Consider the following 17,902-nt stretch of genomic DNA (forward strand, 5'->3'; position numbering starts at 1 on the left):
CTCCCAGTCGAACAATTTGCCTATTAGGCTTTTATTATATAGGATGTTTCTCTTTCCCTGTCTCTTCCTTCTCTGAGATCAATAAAAATGTATTTTAAAAAAGAAGAAATAGCAGTATATGTTTGCTCTTTTGTCCATTTCTGTCTCAGAGCTCTTAAAACCCTTGGAATTTCCTAAGTGTTGAGAGCTACAAAGGTGTCTTTTGTTATTTGAATGAGGTAACAATGGGACACACCCCAGGTTAGGGGCTGCTTGCCAGGAGATCCAACCATGAGGTTAGAGGGCTGGAACTTTCAGTCCCACCCCCTGACTGCCTGGCAGGGGATAGGGACTGGAGGTTGAACCAATCACCAATTGCCAATGATTTAATCAATTACAGCTGTGAATGAAGCCTCCATAAAAAATGTAAAAGGAAAGGGTTCAGAGAACTTCCAGGTTTGGGGAACAGTGCACTTCCATGTGCCACTGTGTTGGGCCTAAACCAGGGGTGGGCAAACTTTTTGACTCGAGGGCACAATGGGTTCTTAAACTGGACCGGAGGGCTGGAACAAAAGCATGGATGGAGTGTTTGTGTGAACTAATATAAATTCAAAGTAAACATCATTACATAAAAGGGTACGGTCTTTTTTTTTTTAGTTTTATTCATTTCAAATGGGCCGGATCCGGCCCGCGGGCCGTAGTTTGCCCATGGCTGGTCTAAACTCTGTTGTTTGGGAAGTGCCTTTGTTTGGGATATTAATATCACCCCATGTATCTTTTCATCTGGCTGGTGATTCATATCCTTTATTATCCTTGGCAATAAGTCAGTAATCTAGTGAGTAAATGTTTTTGTTTTTGTTTTTGTTTTAGTTCTGTGAGCTCCTCTAGCAAGTTAATCAAACCCAAGGTCGGGGTCGTGGGAACCTTCAGTCTATAGCTGATCAGCCAGAAGCACAGATCATATCTGAACTTCTGATTGGCATCTGAAGTGGAGGGCATCTTATGGAATCTGATCTATTTCCAGAAAGATAGTGTCAGAATTGAGTTGAATTGTGAGACACACAGTTGGTGTTCAAAAATTGCTTCATCGGTGGTATGGGAAAAACCCACACTACACACAGACACTGGAACTGGGTTCAGAATTTTAGACAGGTTATGGGGATCCTTTATGTGGTTGCTGGGACCACACCAGGTTCATCTTATGGCCAGCCCAGACCTCTGGGTCCAGCAGAGATGAGCCAAGATCAGGAAAAGAAGAGACTTTGGGAAGCATGTAGATTATTTAGTTCCTTAGGTCTGCCTTGTTATTCTCCCCTCAACTACCTGCAAAATGAGGTCAGGCCTGGCTCGGCATGCAGCAGTTGGTGATTCTCGGGCATTTAAGCTTTTGTGTGTTTCAGAATTGTCTGAAGGAACAGAGACCCACTTGAGTAAAAAGCATAATTGCACATAGGTATCTAGCCAAATCCAAGGCTAAGACCACAACCCAGACTGCAGAAGGGACTGGAACAAAGAGCAGGATGGTAGTCAGAGCTGCCTCTCTTTCTTGTCTGCTTCTGTCTCCAGTTACTCTCTTAAGAACTTCTCGGCTACATGGCTAAACATACGCTCCGCCTTCCCACATGCACATCAGCTCCCACAGTTACATTCTGCACTTTCTTCCACGTGAGGTAACTGACTCACTATCTCTTAGGCCCACTTCAAATGCCCAGGGAAAAGAATCTGATAAGCATGGGCGTAGGAAGTAAAGTGATATAGCACAGATATGGCCACTAGACACCAATTTTATGATCTGGATAAGTTTCTAGAGAAGAGGTGGGTCCCTGTGCCCTAACAAGACACAAAGGTATTGGTTACCTTGGCTGGGATGCAGGGACAGGTGCCTGATCTTCTGCTCTAAACCAGAAGAGGTGCTGCAATGGCAGAAACCCGTCTGAGAATCTGAACTATAATTCCAGCCCCGGGCTGTTAGCAGGCCTCAGCCCCATCAGATGCACCTGATGACCTCTTTTAGTCAGAGCACCCGTCCCCTTTCTGAGTGAAGTTTCCCCACCTTCTCCCTTTGTCCAAAAGGGCACCCAGGGGAGCCAGATTTTTTTTGTTCTGTGTGACTCACCTCCCACAACTGCTCAGTGGGCCAAAGAACGGTGAATTTAGATATGGGCTTCGGGAGGCTGTCAGCCAATCAGATGCTCACAACAGAAGCAGTTAGGCCTGCGCTGAAGGGTTATGAAGTTCCTAGACTCGTGATAGGAAATGTGGTGTTGAGGCAGCAGAAACTCTGAGAAAGCAAAATGACAAGGAAGAGAAAAGAGGTTCTGACTAGAGGGAAAGAATGAGGAAGTCAGCAGTGCAAGGAGGACAGATGAGATGTGCAGAGAGAAGTAGAGAAAAACGGGGGGAGAGACAACGCCATGAGCTGGTGCTGGTGTGGTCTTGCTTCTGACTGACGGGGGCCCCACCCATCCTTATGTCACAAATTTGATTGAGCAAACTGAGTCTATTAAAATGTTTTACTTTTCCAATAACTGTTGTGAAGAATATTCTGTTAACCCTCCCAGCCTGCCAGGTAGAGAATGACCTTCATCATTATCTCTGTTCAGTTTCATAATGTGCAGGTCACATGTTATGGCAGTCCAGTCCCATGTTTCCTAATAGCTTTTTGAGACATACTTCACATACCATACAGTCCACCCATTTAAAGTGTACCCTTCAGTGGTTTTTAGTATATGCACAGAATTGTGCAACAATCACAACAATCACATTAAAAACATTTTCATCATACCGAAATGAAACCCCATTCACTTTGTCAGTCACTTCTGTACCTCCCCCATTCCTCCACTCCCAGGCAACCACTAATTATTTTCTGTCTCTATGGATTTGTCTGTTATGGACATGTCATATAAATGGAATTATATAATATGTGGTCTTTTTGACTGGCTTCTTTCACTGAACATGATGTTTTCAAGGTTCACCCGCATTGTAGCATGTATTAGTAGGTCATTCCTTTTTAAGGCTGAATTATATTCCACTCTATGGATGTACCCAAATTTATTGGTCCATTCATCACTTGCTGGACAGTTGAACTCTGCTTTTTGGCTATTGTGAATAATGCTGCTGTAACAATTCATGTACAGGTTTTTGTGTGCACAGATATTTCTATTTCTCCTGGATCTATACCTCAGAGTAGAATGCTGAGTCATACAGTGACTTTATGTTTGTCATTTTGGAGAATTGCCAGAGTTCCATCCCACTTGAAATTCCAATCATGTATCCTTTTCAGATCCCCTGCTCTCTTCCCAGAACAGGCTGACCTTCTGGCTCTGCCCTCGAGTGGGGAGGGACATGTCCCCAAGCTCCGTCTGGTTCAGTCTGAAGTTGGTGGCTTGTTAAGGGCCCAGGACTGTGCCTCTGATTTCACTTCCTTCTGCTTCGTCTCAAGTCACAGAAACTGTTGGGGTCTTCAGTGGTCACTGAGAGCTCAGCGACCTGGGATGAAGACTGCCCCCATTTTCTTCATCTTTGAAAACAGCCCTACAGCTCTTCCTGCCCCCCAGGTATGGGGTACTCCAGTGAACCTCCCCCTTCAGAAACTTCAGGCAAGAAGCAGATGTTGATCTCTATGTAGGAACACCCTACAACTTCAAGGATGTGTGTCCAGCATCCTCTTCTCCCTAAGAATGAGAGGGGAAGAGGACAGGATACCTTCCCTCTAGGCCCCAGAACCTCCTCCTCGTCGCTAGTCCCTCCCTTTTATTTTTCATTGTTAAAGGCCAGTGAACCAGTTCAACCTCTCCAATCCCCACCTCTTCTCTACTCTCATTTCCTGACCCAATCCTATACCTGGGAGACTCATCTGAGGAATTAGGCCTTACTGAAATTTGTGACTTCAGTAACCTTTTTCTCAACACAGAGCTATCTGTGCAGTTATTTTTTCCTGTTCAGGAAATGCTGGAGCAGGAAAAATACCTAATCAGTAACTTATATCAACCCATTAAACTGATAGTAAGCCCCCCTTTTATCTGAATTCCTTTCAGGAAATGAGCCAAACCTAAGCCTTTTTTCTTATAAAAACAAGCAACCATCTCAGTTGCTCTGGTCAGAATATCTACCCACACCTTCCTTCCCTCACTGTGAGGCCAGGCCTTCCTTACAGACAAAGGTCAGGTGGGATTCCAAGCCAAGCGTTTGACTTTTGGTGTGATAAGTGACTGAACTCTATTCCCTGGGCTGACCGTGAGTCAAGGAAGACCAATTTTCAGGGTGGCCCCCATGTGGACTCCTCTCTGCCCTCTTCCCTCTGGCTGCCTGTGACTTTCTCCCACCTCTGAATCTCCTATCCCCATTTCAAGAGAGGGGCCTGCCATCATTCCCTTCCATCACATTCCAGATAAACTCCTATCACAACCTTAGTCCCTGACTTAGAGAAGGTTGCTAAGCCTGGTTCTAGATAAGCTGCTGGCTCCTTGTAGTTCTCACCCCTTCCTGAGCTCTGCCTTCTTGCCCATGTTTCAGAACCCTGTGTGCATTTCGTTTCACTCTTTGGCTTTGTTCTTTTCCCCCTCCACCCCCGCTTCCCTAAGGCCTAATAGAGTGAAGAAAGTGGACTTATTTTTTGGACCTGAAATAGTTAACACTGATTTAGTACCTATTATGTGGCAGGTGCTGTTCTAAGTGTTTCATATAAACATTTACATCACATCGCATTGCATTGCATTACACACATTGCATTGTATTGCACTGCATTTGGAGGAAAATATTCTGAGAAGCTCTGCCTTGTCTTCACAAGGTGATCCTGGTTAAGCTGCATAACCTCTCTTCACCTTGACTTTTCTTTCTATAAAGTGGAAGGGGCCTTGCAGACTGGTTGTTTACACTGGTGAGATCATTATTATGCTTATTACAATGCAATATCTATGACCTAAATTCCAATTTTCCATGACCGAGTATCATCCAACACACTGTTAAAAACAAAATTTATATCTATGATGATCCTATCCCAAACCTGAATTTCTGTTGAAAAAACTTAATACAGATCTCATTTTGGAGATAGACCATTTATAAGGACAATAGCATTTTTGAAAATGAATTTTAAATAAGTTCTGAAAAAATAAAACAAAAATTCAACTGAATAAATTTTAGAAATCTTATTGGATTTATTCAATTATTCATGAATCTGGAAGTATCTAATTTAGCAAATAGAAAGGGGCTCCAAGGAGCTGTAAGAAACTAAAGATCTTCATAGGCAGGAGGGAACAGGAACAAAGAAGTTATACTAGATGAAAAAGCAAATTGGTTATAGAAAAGTCACTTTCCTTTAGGGCAGTGGTTCTCAATCTTCTGGCCCTTTAAATACAGTTCCTCATGTTGTGACCCAACCATAAAATTATTTTCGTTGCTACTTCATAACTGTAATGTTGCTACTGTTATGAATCGTAATGTAAATATTTGATATGCAGGATGGTCTTAGGCGACCCCTGTGAAAGGGTCGTTCAACCATCAAAGGGGTCACGACCCACAGGTTGAGAACCTCTGCTTTAGGGGATGGCAGGGTCTGTCAGGCAGATTAACTAAGCAATTCTCTATTTTTTATTGGAAAGGAAGAGGAAAATGGTCTTTATTCACTGATAACATTATTGTCTATCTATATATGTTAAACCCTAATATGCAAATAGACTGAACAGCAGAACAACCAAACAACCGAACAACCAGTCACTATGATGTGTGCTGACCACCAAGCAGCACGCGCAAAACATGGTGGGTATTGGCAGCAGGCGGCAGAGCATGGAACATGGTGGGCTTCGGCCATGGCAGGATGGTGGAGCAGGTGAGCGGGGGTGCCAGACCAAGGTGGGGCGCTGGTCGCTGTCATCAGGGCAAGCCTCTGGTGGTTATTGAAAATTCTTTGCTCCCGCGCACCACAGTCCTGCCAAGCACTCGCACCTGCTGCCAGCGCCGATGGCAAGAGCAGGTCTGCTGGCAGACAAGAGACCTGGGCTGTGGTGGGGGCATGGAGGATGGCCTACAGCAGCCTTGCAGCCCATAATTCCTTTCAAGGTGCACGAATTCGTGCACTGGGCCCCTAGTATACTATAAAATGTATAAAAAGCTACTCAAACTAATAAGTTTAACAAGTTTACAGGATACAAGATCAATATAAAAATCAATTGTATTTCTATGCATTAGCAATAAACTATTAAAATTTTAAAATAATACTGTTTACAATAGCCTAGCATGTACAAAATACTTAGGAATTAATCTGACAAAATATGTGCAAGGCTTATACACTGAAAACTACAAAAACATTTCTGAGAGAAGTTACACAATACCTAAGTACATGGAGATATGCCCTATTCATAGATGAGAAGACTCAATATATTTAAGGTGTCAATTTGTTGTAAATTGATCTTTAGTTTCATTGCAATCCCAACTAAAATCAGAGCAGATGCTTTTTTGATGTTGAAACTGACAAACTGATTCTAAAATCATTTGAAAATGCACAAGATGTAGAATAGTCATAACAACTTTGAGGGAAAAAAGCAACAAAGTTGGAAAATTTTAATTATCTGATTTCAAGACTTAGTTATAAAGCTATGGTAATCAAGACCATGTGGTATCAATGTCAGGATCACTACATAAATCAATGAATAGACTAGATTCTATAAATAAACCCACATTTATATAATCAATTGATTTTCAACAAAGTAGCTAAGGCAATTCAACAGAAAAAAAGTAATCTTTTCAACAAATGGTTGAAATAATTGGATATATATATGCAAAAAAATAACTTCAACTTATATCTTACATTGTATATAAAAATTAATGTAGTATAGATCGTAGTCACAGATTTAAAATTTAATACTATAAAACTTGTAGAGAAAAAATAAACAAAATCTTTGGGATTTTGGGTTAGTCAAAGATTTGTTAAATATGATACCATATGCACAATCTATAAATAAAAATTAATAAGTTAAACATTATCAAAGTTAAAAATATCAGCTTTGAAACATGCTTTTAAGGGAATAAAGGAACAAGCCACCAACTGGAAGAAAATATTTGCAAATCACATATCAAAAAAACACCATATCCAGATTATGTAAAGAACTTTCAAAACTAAATAGTGGGAGAATGTGCATCCTACTTTTAAAAAATGAACAAAAGATTTTAATTGCCACTTCACTAAAAAAGATATATGATGGCAAATAAGTTCACGAAAGGATGCTTAACATTTTTAGTCATTATATAAATGCAAATTAAACCTACAATGAGATACCACTACACACCTTTTAGACTGTCTAACAAGTATGGGTGACAATATGGAGAATCTAGAACTCTCATTCACTGCTGGTGGGAATGTCAAATGGAACAACCACTTTGAAAAATAGGCAGTTTTATAAAAAGTTAAATATACACCTTCCACATGGCAGCCATTTTACTTCTGGGTATTAATCCTAATAAAAGCATATGTGCACACAAAGACTTGTACATCAATGTTGATAGCTTTGTTTGTAGTAGCCAGAAACTGAAAACAACCTAAAAGTCCAGCAATGGGTGAATAGATAAATTATACGATAGCCATATAATGGGTTATTACTCAGCAATAAAAAGAAATAAACTACTGATACACTCAGCAATATGGATGAATCTCAAAATAATTAAGCCCGATTACCCCCCAAGCCATAATATGTTATTATGTTATTCCACTTATATGCAATTCTAAAATGCAAAATGTAAACTAATTGATAGCAACCAAAAGCAGATCTATGGTTATTTGAGGAGTAGTTATGGAAGACTGTGACTAGGAGGAGGGTTTACAGCTGGGCAGAAGGAAAATTTGGGGGATGATGGATATGTTCACTGTCTGGATTGTACTGATTTCAGGGGCATATTTGATTTTATGTATATAAAAACCAAATAACAGACTTTAAATTCGTGTAGATTTTTGTGTGTCAACAAAAATTTCCCATCTGAGGTATGTGGAAAGGAGAATTTTATTTAGGTGAACAGCTTGCAAAGCGGGAAATGCAGCCTCCTTGAGAGGCATAGCTAAATTGTGTGTGTGCTCCTAAAAACAAGACCTCAGGCTCAAAATGGAGAGAGTTATACTATGACCCCTGTCACCAAACCAAGACTTAATTATAGTTTTGGCTCTCCCCAAATGGAATCGTAAGCCAATCCATCAAGAATTCGCTCCACTGACCTAGCCAGTTTGGCTCAGTGGATAGAGCTCGGCCTGCAGACCAAAGGGTCCCAGATTCAATTCTGGTCAAGGGCACATACCTGGGTTGCAGGCTTTTTCAGATGGGGCTCCTGCAGGAGGCAACCAATCAATGTGTTTTTCTCACATGGATGTTTCTCTGTCTTTCCCTCTCTCTTCCACACTCCCTAAAAATCAATGGAAAAATATCCTTGGGCGAGGAATCACAAAAAAATATAAAAATAAAGGTTAACCTTTAAAAAAAAGAATTTGCTCCAGTGAGACAAGGGGTGGGGCACCTTTTCTGGAGACATATTTGACACATATTTTTTTTCCACAATTGATACATTTTTATGCATATAAGGAATCCAAATCTGCACAGTCCTGATTGTGCGTTCTGATTGATCATTACGGAGCAGTTCTGATTGGTTGATATAGGTGCACCTGTCCAGTTTTGATAGTATAGGGCAAGTCTCAGTCCATTGGTGGAAAGATGAAGCCAGGAAGTCCCTGGTAAGGGTTGAGTCGGGTGGAACAGCACAGTGGCAGGCTGACAGCTCAGCTTGTGACTTTTCCCGAAATTCAGAGAACATGAGAGGCCTCAGTTAGCAATAACCATAGACTGGTTATGAATTTGGGCCCAGTTAACCACGCTCTTTGGCAAATATATTTCTTCTCAGGGTTCACATCAATAAAACTGTTTAAAAGGGGAGGGGGGACGAGGGTGTAGAGAAACACAGAGGCCACATGTGATACTGTAAATTTCCAGGGTTTGCCATCAGACAAGGTGGAGCTGATGTTCTTGTGCAAGTCACTTGGGATTCTCAGCTGTAGAAATAATACCGCCCTCCCAGGGTTTTAAGAAATAGTGGAAACTTTGGTAAAGCATATGGCATTTGGCGAGGCATTCAGTTTGGTGATGAGCAAGGTAGAAGCGAAGTGGGCAGCCTGCAATCAACTTCAAACTCTAGTGCATTTTGAAACTGTGACTTTAAGCAAGTTCCTTAACTTCTTTGTTACTGTCTCAGCTGCAGGGGGGATTCAATGACACAAAGTGTATAATTATTGTAGTGCCAGGTACAGGAGAAAAGGAGCCATCAGTGGCATTTCTCAGAAAGGACAGAAGGTGGTAGACTGACCCCGCTGGCAGGAGTGTCCAGAGCTAAGGGCTGGGGAGGCGGGAGGCTCAGAAGGCGGAACAGGAGCAGCAGCAAAACCAACATCTATTCTAGACACTCCAGCGAAAACGAACAGTGCAATAGGTCAGCCACCAACCACCACGCCACTGCCACTGCCACTGCCACCGCCACCACCACCGCCAGCTCCCAACCTGCCCCTGCTTAGACAATTCTTAATGGACTGGTTTAAGACTCCATTTGGGGAGAGCCAAAACTATAATTAAGTCTTGGTTTGGTGATTGCGGTCATAGTGTAACTCTCTCCATTTTGAGCCTGTTGTCTTGTTTTTAGGAGCACACACACAATTTAGCTATGCCTCTCAGGGATCTTCCATTACAAAAAAAAAATAATATAAAGGGAACAAAGCTAAATTAAATAAATTAGAAACAAAAATACGCCCTTTGCAAAGTTCTTGAAATGTTTTCTTGTTGCTGTTGAGCAATTTAACTTTCCATTACTGATTTTTAAAAATTATTTCCATGTCTTTACAAACGTGCATTGTGTTCCTGGCAAGTTATTTAAAAAATAAAATATAAACAAAAAGAAGAAACTGAAAAAATCACCTACAAGTCCTCTACGTAGAGGCCTCTGTTAAAATGTTGATATCACCCCCTCCAGTATCTTTTTAAGGCATATAGATTTATGAGGCAGGAAAACATGCTGAGATATTAGTTTGAGTTGTCTGTGGGCCCTTATTGTGAAAACACCAAGGGCCTTATTGTGAAAACACCCCTGCTCTGAGGTAAGTCTGTTTTCTAAAACCTACGGAGTGAAGAAAGAGCCTGGGAACCTACAGCACCAGGTGTCTGACCGGTGGGGTCAGACCAAACCTGAGTTCAGCAACCTGGGTTCTGGCTAGGAAAGAATTCAGAGTCAAGATTCAAACTGTAAGAGAACATTTATTTGGTAAATCACAGAGGTAGAAGAAGTAATTCCTAGAAGAAATGGGCTTAGAAAACAAGTTATGGAGGTAATGGAAGGGCCCTTGGAGCTTGGGAGTGAGGGTAGGAAGGGGGGAAGGGAGAAAAAGGCTTGGGCGTGCTCCCAGGGTCCTCCGTCCTAAAGGTTTTAAGGGTGGAGATTTTAGGGGAGATCCCAGGGGAAGATCTCAGTAGAATATTCCGCAGTTTTCCAGCTGTTTCCTTTCAGAGTTGTAGTCTCCACTGATTGATTGGCCAGCACCAGGGCAGGGGGTCATTATTCAATGTTGCTGGAACTGAGGTCAGCCTTGGCTGGTATTGCTGCTTTTCTGGGCCTAGAGCTAAAACACAATGGAAACATAGATGTCTCTAGGGAAGAAAGATCAAGGAGTCCAAACCTCATGACCAGCTATATGCTAGGGGAGGAAAAGTCACCCTGGGAGTGAGGTCCCACCCTATAATTGACTAGAGGCCCGTGCACGAATTCGTGCACAGTGGGGTCCCTCGGCCTGGCCTGCAGGATCAGGCCAAAACCGGCTCTCCAACATCTTCCAAGGGGTCCCAGATTGCAAGAGGGAACAGGCCAGGCCGAGGGACCGCACTGGTGCACGATCAGGGCCGGGGAGGGACGTGGGAGGTTGGCCAGCTGGGGAGGGACCACAGGAGGGCTCCAGGGCATGTCTGGCCCTTCTTGCTCAGTCCCGATTGGCTGGACCCCAGCAGCAAGCTAACCTACTGGTCGGAACGTCTGCCCCCTGGTATTCAGTGTATGTCATAGTGACTGGTTGTCTGCCCCCCTGGTGGTCAGTGCATGTTATAGCAAGCGGTTGAGCAGCCTTAGCATATCATTAGCATATTATGCTTTGATTGGTTGAACGGCCGACCAGACGACTGGACACTTAGCATATTAGGCTTTTATTATATGGGATTGTCCATTGCTAGGTACCTTGGGCTTTCCGCCCTGGTGACCTTCTGTACCTGGCTGTCAAACTGCCTACAGCAAGAAGAAAGGGAGTGGGGCAGAGTGGGAAGAAACTTGGACAAGACAGAGAAGAGAAACAGTGACAAGTATGTCTCCCTCCTAAAGAGGGACAGGCACTCTGAAGAGTGGTGTGTGGGTCCCATGTAGACACTAAACTCTCAGAGCCATGCAGGGGACGTATGCCTATTCCTCAGGCCTCTGTGGTCCCACTACACTGGGGCTTTTCAGTGGCGAGACTAAAACCAGCTGGCAAGAAAAGGCCAACTTGAATATAGACCTAGATGACCAATTTCATTCCTACTGAGACAGGCTAGTAGTAAGCCAGGACAGATGGAATAGGGAAACTAAGGCAGATAGTTTAATGCCCAAGGGGTTTATAGTCATCTAGTAAATGGCAAAACCCTATCTTCCCTAACCAAGGATACTTAAAAGTAAATCGTTTACACTTCTCCTCTGCAACCAGAGGGTAAATAGCTTAAATCATCCTATTCGGTGAGATAGGTTACAAAAATTCAATTAGTGCCATTTGTGCCAACTACACCCAAGGATGTGTGAAGTCAGGGGATTAAATCTCATTTTGGCACATCAGCATAAAACTTCTGGCTATTCTCTTGAGACTCTCCCCTCAGACCTCCCCTAAACTCCCAGCCTTTAAAACCATCAAGATGAAGGACCCAGGGTGTGCTCTCCCTCTGAGAGCATGCCCACACCTTTCCCTATCACTCTCCTCCCCCAAGACACATTATCTTTGCTTTTCCAAGGGCCCTTCTACCTCTTTAACTTGTTTTCTGTGCCTACACAGCCCAGTTGGCTCAGTTCTTCTACTTCTGTGACTTTCTAAGCAAACTTTCTCTTGTAATTTGAGTTCTTGGCTCTGAATCCTTTTTTTTTTTTTTTTTTTTTTTTTTTTTTTGCTGAACTTAAAAACCAAGGTGTAACTTCACTGGTAATATCTGGTGCCATTTGGCCAGCAACATCTCAGGTAACACTACGGTTCCCTTGGGCTCATAGGAGTGGGGTCAGCAGAGATGGAACTCTGATGCTCAGACAGGGTGTGTTTTCTTAGCCACATTTCTCTAATGTGTTCTTGTCTTCTCTCCACGCCTTGCCTCTAAGTCACCGCTGCCTAATTGTTTTTCTTTCTATTGAATATTTTTAGAGATTTTTTTAAAAAACAAGTTTTTTATTGATTTCAGATTTTTTAAAAATATATTTCTTATTGAGTTCAGAGAGGAAGGGAGAGGGAGAGAGAGATAGAAGCTTCAATGATGGGAGAGAATCGTTGATCATCTGCCTCCTGCATGCCCCTTACTGAGGATCAAGCCTGCAACCCAACCATGTGCCCTGATAGGGAATCAAACTGTGACCTCCTGGTTCATAGGTTGATGCTCAACCACTGAGCCACACTGGCAAGGCTATTGTTTTTCTTCTGAAAAGGCAGTGTTCTCCTTTCCTCCTTCTTGCTCTTTTGACTCCATCCCTCAAGCAAGAAACAATTGTGGTAGCTACAGTTGGGAGTGGCTGCCTAAATACCAAGACTGGGACTGTCTGTGCAACTGAGGAAAGGCATATGTAAAATGGGTCTAACAGAATCTAGGCCACGAGTTCCTCCAAGAATGAAATGAAGTGCTGTAGTGGGTTGAATAATGTTTCCTCCAAATTCATGTTCATCTGGAGCCTCAAAATGTGACCTTATTTAGAAGTATGGTATCTACAGATGTAATTAGTGAAGATGAGGTCATACCAGATTAGGGTGGGCACTAATCTAGTGGTTAGTGTCCTTATAAGGCTTGGTGGTGTGGAACATGATGAGGCTGTCGCAGTGGGGTAAGTGTGGGCAGCCTTTCTCTCCACAGCATCGGAGGCAGGAGAAATTCTGCCTCAGACATTGTGCTCAGGAACACAAACAAGCTAATTTCCTCCTGCTCTCCCAATAGTAGGATTTCTCTTGCTTGTCCTTATGCTTATGATTATTGTTAGGCAGTTTTATGAGGTGAGATAAATTATAAGTAGAGGAGAGGACACTCAGAGACACACACAGGGAAGGTCATGTGAAGATGGAGGAAGAGATTGGAGTGAAGCAGCCACAAACCAAGGGATGCCAAGGCTTACAGAAAGCTATCGGGAGCCAGGAAAAGGCAAGGACTCATTCCTTCCTGGAGCCTTCAGAGGGAGCGTGGCCCTGTGATACTTTGATTGTAGATTTCTAGCTTCCAGACCTGTGAGAGAATAATGAGGGAGCTGTGAGAGCAGTGTTTGTTGTTTTAAGCCACCCAATTTATGGTCTTTTGTTATGCAGCCACAGAAAACTATTAAAGATACTTATGTAAAATTTCTGGCACACAGCTAGCACATGCTAGCATTCTTTCCTCGCCCTTCTTTTCTAGTAAGTTTGCAACCAGTTTTCCCAAATACCAGTCAGTTATTTGCTTACAAGGAAGAAGTGATCCTGAAAGCAAAACCAAAACTCAGTAGGCTGGGCTTCAGTCCTTCCTAATAAGTGATTTGAATCACAACTGAAAGGCAATGACGTCTTTTCTCAATGGAATATACTTCCATTATCTGATGGCTTTTCACTGTCCATCTTCCTGTGCCCCTGGACCAGCTAGAAGGAGTCCTGGCTTGGGTCTACTGGTTGTTGCAGTGGTCTAGGCAGCAACCTGGGGTTTTTGTTTTGTTTTCTTTTGGCTGTTTGTTTTGCTGGCTTCTATGAAGGAATCTGATGCAAAGAGCAACTTCTATTGTTTTTTTGTTTGTTTCTTTGCCTGAGGAGCAAGTGCCAAGTCCTGATGTGAGTATCCAGGGGGGTGAGATTTTTCTGGTTCTTTGAGTTGGTGGTGTGGAACATGATGAGGCTGTCGCAGTGGGGTTAAGTGTGGGCAGCCTTTCTCTCCACAGCATCGGAGGCAGGAGAAATTCTGCCTCAGACATTGTGCTCAGGGACACAAACAAGCTAATTTCTGCCTGCTCCTCCAATAGTAGGATTTCTCTTGCTTGTCCTTATGCTTATTATTATTGTTGGGCAGTTTTATGAGGTGAGATATTTTTATGTACAAAATAAACGTGCACTGAAAAAAATTGAACTATTCTTGAGATTATCTCAGCTTAGAATTTTTGAAGGGTTAATGGAACTTAAAATTTTGTTTTCCTGTGTCTAATGTGTTTTGAGTTATCCCTTTGGCAGGGAGAGAACATTCCTGGCTAGTCTGTGTTTAGAAGCTATGCTCTAAAAGGAAGCTGTTTAAAAAACAAAAGTAAAAAGGTAATTATATTAACTTATACTACAGACAACCATTATTTAACAAAAATGTGATCTGGGATCTACTTAAAAGGCTTATTTTTCTATGTGAAATGATGAAAGATTAGTAAAATGGAAGAAAACAAAGTATTTATTGCTCGCCACCTGGGTACACCTAGTAGTAGAAATGACAGTGGATTCATGTAAGAGAGCATTGAAGTGAGGAGGTCAAGTTTCAGTGAAATTGCCTATTAATAAGCTCTTCTGACCCTGACATTCTCTGGTCTGGTGGAAGGGAATAATGGACAATATATTTGACAAAGTGCACAGTAAGAATATTAAGTGTGAGCAGTAATCACACGGTTGCATCAGGAGTCAAATGCTCCCTCCCAAGTTTCTAAGATCCTAAGATTCTATGAATGGTGAACCATATCACTTTTGCCACTCAAAACTGGTTTATTCATCTTCATTACCTAACCTCTCACTGTCAGCAGGATCTTCCTTGTCTATTGCTTCAAGGTGTCTTCTTCCTGCTGTCTGTGAGCCTTTCCATTAAATTAGAGCTTTAGGTTCTCTGAATCCCAAGTGCCTAGCACAATAGGTGATCATTGAGTGCTTGTTGAGTTGTTTAATGAATTGATTTGATGAAATGTCAGATGAATCACCAGATGTGGGTTATTTGTATAATATACAGGCGGCAGTTTGAGGTTGATTTGAGAAGGAGATGATGCTAACATCTTCAGAGATGGGTCATGTTTCAGAGTTGACTTGCTTTACAATGCATTGGAAGAGATCCATAGATTGTTGTGTCATTTTTATTCCACATGGCAATGTCCAAATACACCAAATGCCTTAATTGCTTAATACCTGGGTTACCATGTAATGAGGCAACTACAGCCTGACCTCCTATTGTCACACCCCACTGCAGCAGGACTTATTTATTTATTTATCTATTTTGGAGAGAAAGGAAGGAAGAGGGAGAGAGAGAGAAACATTGATTTGTTGCTTCCTGCACACACCCTGACCAGGGATGGAACCCACAACCTGGGTATATGCCCTAACCGGGAATCGAACCTGTGACCTTTTGGTGTCTGGGATGTCACTCAACCAAACGAGCCACATGGCCAGGCAGCAGGGTTTATTTGGGTTATATGTGTTCCCCTAATCTTCAAAAAAACTCACTGTATTGCAGGATAAAGGACTCTGAAAGATTATCCAGCCCCAACCACCTCAATGCTTTCCAGCTGTCTCTACCACACCTAAGGGCTGATTCCCAGTTCTTATTCTCCAGATTTCTCTATTATCTTCTTGGGATTTTCCTCCCTTGGGCCTGAAACACTGGGATGGAGGAGCTTCTCATTCTTAGGACTATTTCTTCTCTGCCTTCTCTGGTCTCCTACTCCTGTTCTCCAAATTTGGGGGCATTCCTCAGAGTTCACACCTTTTTTTCTAGTCTCACCTTCTATATTCTCCCCGACAGAGAGTTGATTCATTCCCCAATGTCAACTAACATCTGCATATTTGAAATAACTTCTTTATGTTTATCTCTAGCCCTCAATTATGTCAAAAACTCTACACTTACATTTTTCTTGAATGCCTTGCATTACTTCATGACTCAAACCCAACTTACCATTTCTCTAAAAATCAGCTTTCCTTTTTTATTTTTATTTTTTAAGTATATTTTTATTGATTTCAGAGAGGAAGGGAGACAGAGAGAAAGAGAGAGAGGGAGAGAAACATCAACGATGAGAGAGAATCATTGATAGGCTGCCTCCAGCACACTCCACACTGAGGATTGAGCCCACAACCCGGGCATGTGCCCTGACTGGGAATGAAACTATGACCTCCTGGTTCATAGGTTGATGCTCAACTATTGAGCCACGCTGGCAGGGCAGAATCACCTCTTTCTTGATCTTATATCTCCTTTTTTTCTTCTCTCAGTGGTATCCATATTGTCTTGATAGTTTGACCTCAAAACTATAGTCAACTTTTTGCTTCTCTTTCTTTCCTATGTGGCTGATCCCTTATCAATAGTTCTGTCAGTAGTCATGTCAATTGTCTTATCAAGGTTCTTTTCCAGGTCGATCCTCCCTAGATGAGAATGCAGCTGGCAGAACATTTCTGGCACTGGTTCTGCCAGAATTTAGGCAACAATTTTTATAGAAATCCCCACATTGTTTTGTGTTACTAGTAACAAAGTACCTAAATTACCAGAGGTTTAGCAAAGAGTTCTAAGGGCCTAATAAAGTACAAAGAGTTCTTGTTCTAGCAGAGAAATAGAAGTGCACCCATTTAACATACCAGAAATGACTTACACTAGTGTAAACACTAGAGTTGAGTAGTAGATACAATAGAGACAGAAGGAACAGCTTAAGACATTTAAGAGAAGCTTATTCATTGTGTTAAATGCATAAGAATGTAAGGCTATTTACGGAGATACTTAAGATGCAATACTATTTTTTCTTTTTTAATCCTCACCCGAGGATATTTTCCCATTGATTTTTAGAGAAAGGGAAAGACAGAGAGAAATATCGATGTGAGGAAAACACATCGATTGGTTGCCTCCTGCTCACGCCCCAACCAAGGCCCTGGGCTCAGGAGGAGCCTGCAACCCAGGTATGTGCCCTTGACTGAAATCGAACCTGGGACCCTTTGGTCGGCAGCCCAACACTTTACCCACTGAGCTAAACTGTCTAGGGCTGCAATACTATTTTTAAGTACCTGAAGAAACTGAAATAGAGGAAAAATAAGATTAGAAAAAAATAAGATGAGATCAGACATGAGAAATTAGAATTCTCAAAGCATCTGTGAGGTCCTGGTCATGGAAAGTGCATGCATTTTTCTGTGGCTCAGGCAAGAGGGGCCAGGTCAGGTAAGGTTTTGCAGGCCACACTACGGAGAACGGCACCTTGTAAATAATGGGAGCTATTGAAGTCTTTTAAGCAGGAGTGACATGGTCAGGGTCCACCGGTCAGGATTCAGGAGATTGCTCTGCCTGCTAGGTAAAGGGGTAATGTATTCAACAAATATTGACAGAGTGTTTACTTACTGCTAGACAATGTTCTAGGGGCTGAAGTCATAGCAGTAAGCAAAACAGACAAAGATCCTTGATTTAAACAATCATATTCCTATGAAAGATGGTAGGCTATAATATAATAAACAAGTATATTATATGGTATAATATGATGTAATGAATGCTTTGGAAAAGAGAGACCGATAAGGAGAATTGAGAATGCCAGGGGGCTGGTGCTCTGGCAGTTTTACAGAAGGGAGTTTCAAGCAGAAAAAGCAAAGAAGTGCCTGGTTAATGGGGATATGCACACTGGCAGAAAGGTTCATCTTTGGGGGGGATGGATCTGGGGAAGACACTGCACAGGCCTAGACATGGGCTTAGAGCCATTGGGCATG

At 42.2% G+C, this 17,902-nt stretch overlaps 1 protein-coding gene and 1 non-coding gene across 5 annotated transcripts in view; both read left to right on the plus strand.

Annotated features, from left to right (window-relative positions):
• The first annotated feature begins 4,959 nt into the window (after window positions 1-4,959).
• On the plus strand, window positions 4,960-5,030 carry LOC111827096. The gene has a single exon (XR_002830582.1). It is a non-coding gene; the product is annotated as a small nucleolar RNA SNORD50 (small nucleolar RNA).
• Window positions 5,031-13,703: 8,673 nt separating this feature from the next.
• The window catches only part of PDCD1LG2 (programmed cell death 1 ligand 2), a 132,235-nt gene continuing 128,036 nt past the window's right edge, over window positions 13,704-17,902 (plus strand). For 2 of the 4 annotated variants that reach the window (XM_014460400.2, XM_023758421.1), the window contains exon 1: window positions 13,704-14,047. The gene's annotated coding sequence lies outside the window, so the exon portion shown is untranslated. The remainder of the gene's footprint in view (window positions 14,048-17,902) is intronic. The other 2 variants (XM_023758422.1, XM_014460402.2) reach the window with 2 other exon arrangements.

The sequence above is a fragment of the Myotis lucifugus genome, unplaced genomic scaffold, assembly GCF_000147115.1.
Source record: "Myotis lucifugus unplaced genomic scaffold, Myoluc2.0 scaffold_130, whole genome shotgun sequence".
NCBI lineage: Eukaryota > Metazoa > Chordata > Mammalia > Chiroptera > Vespertilionidae > Myotis > Myotis lucifugus.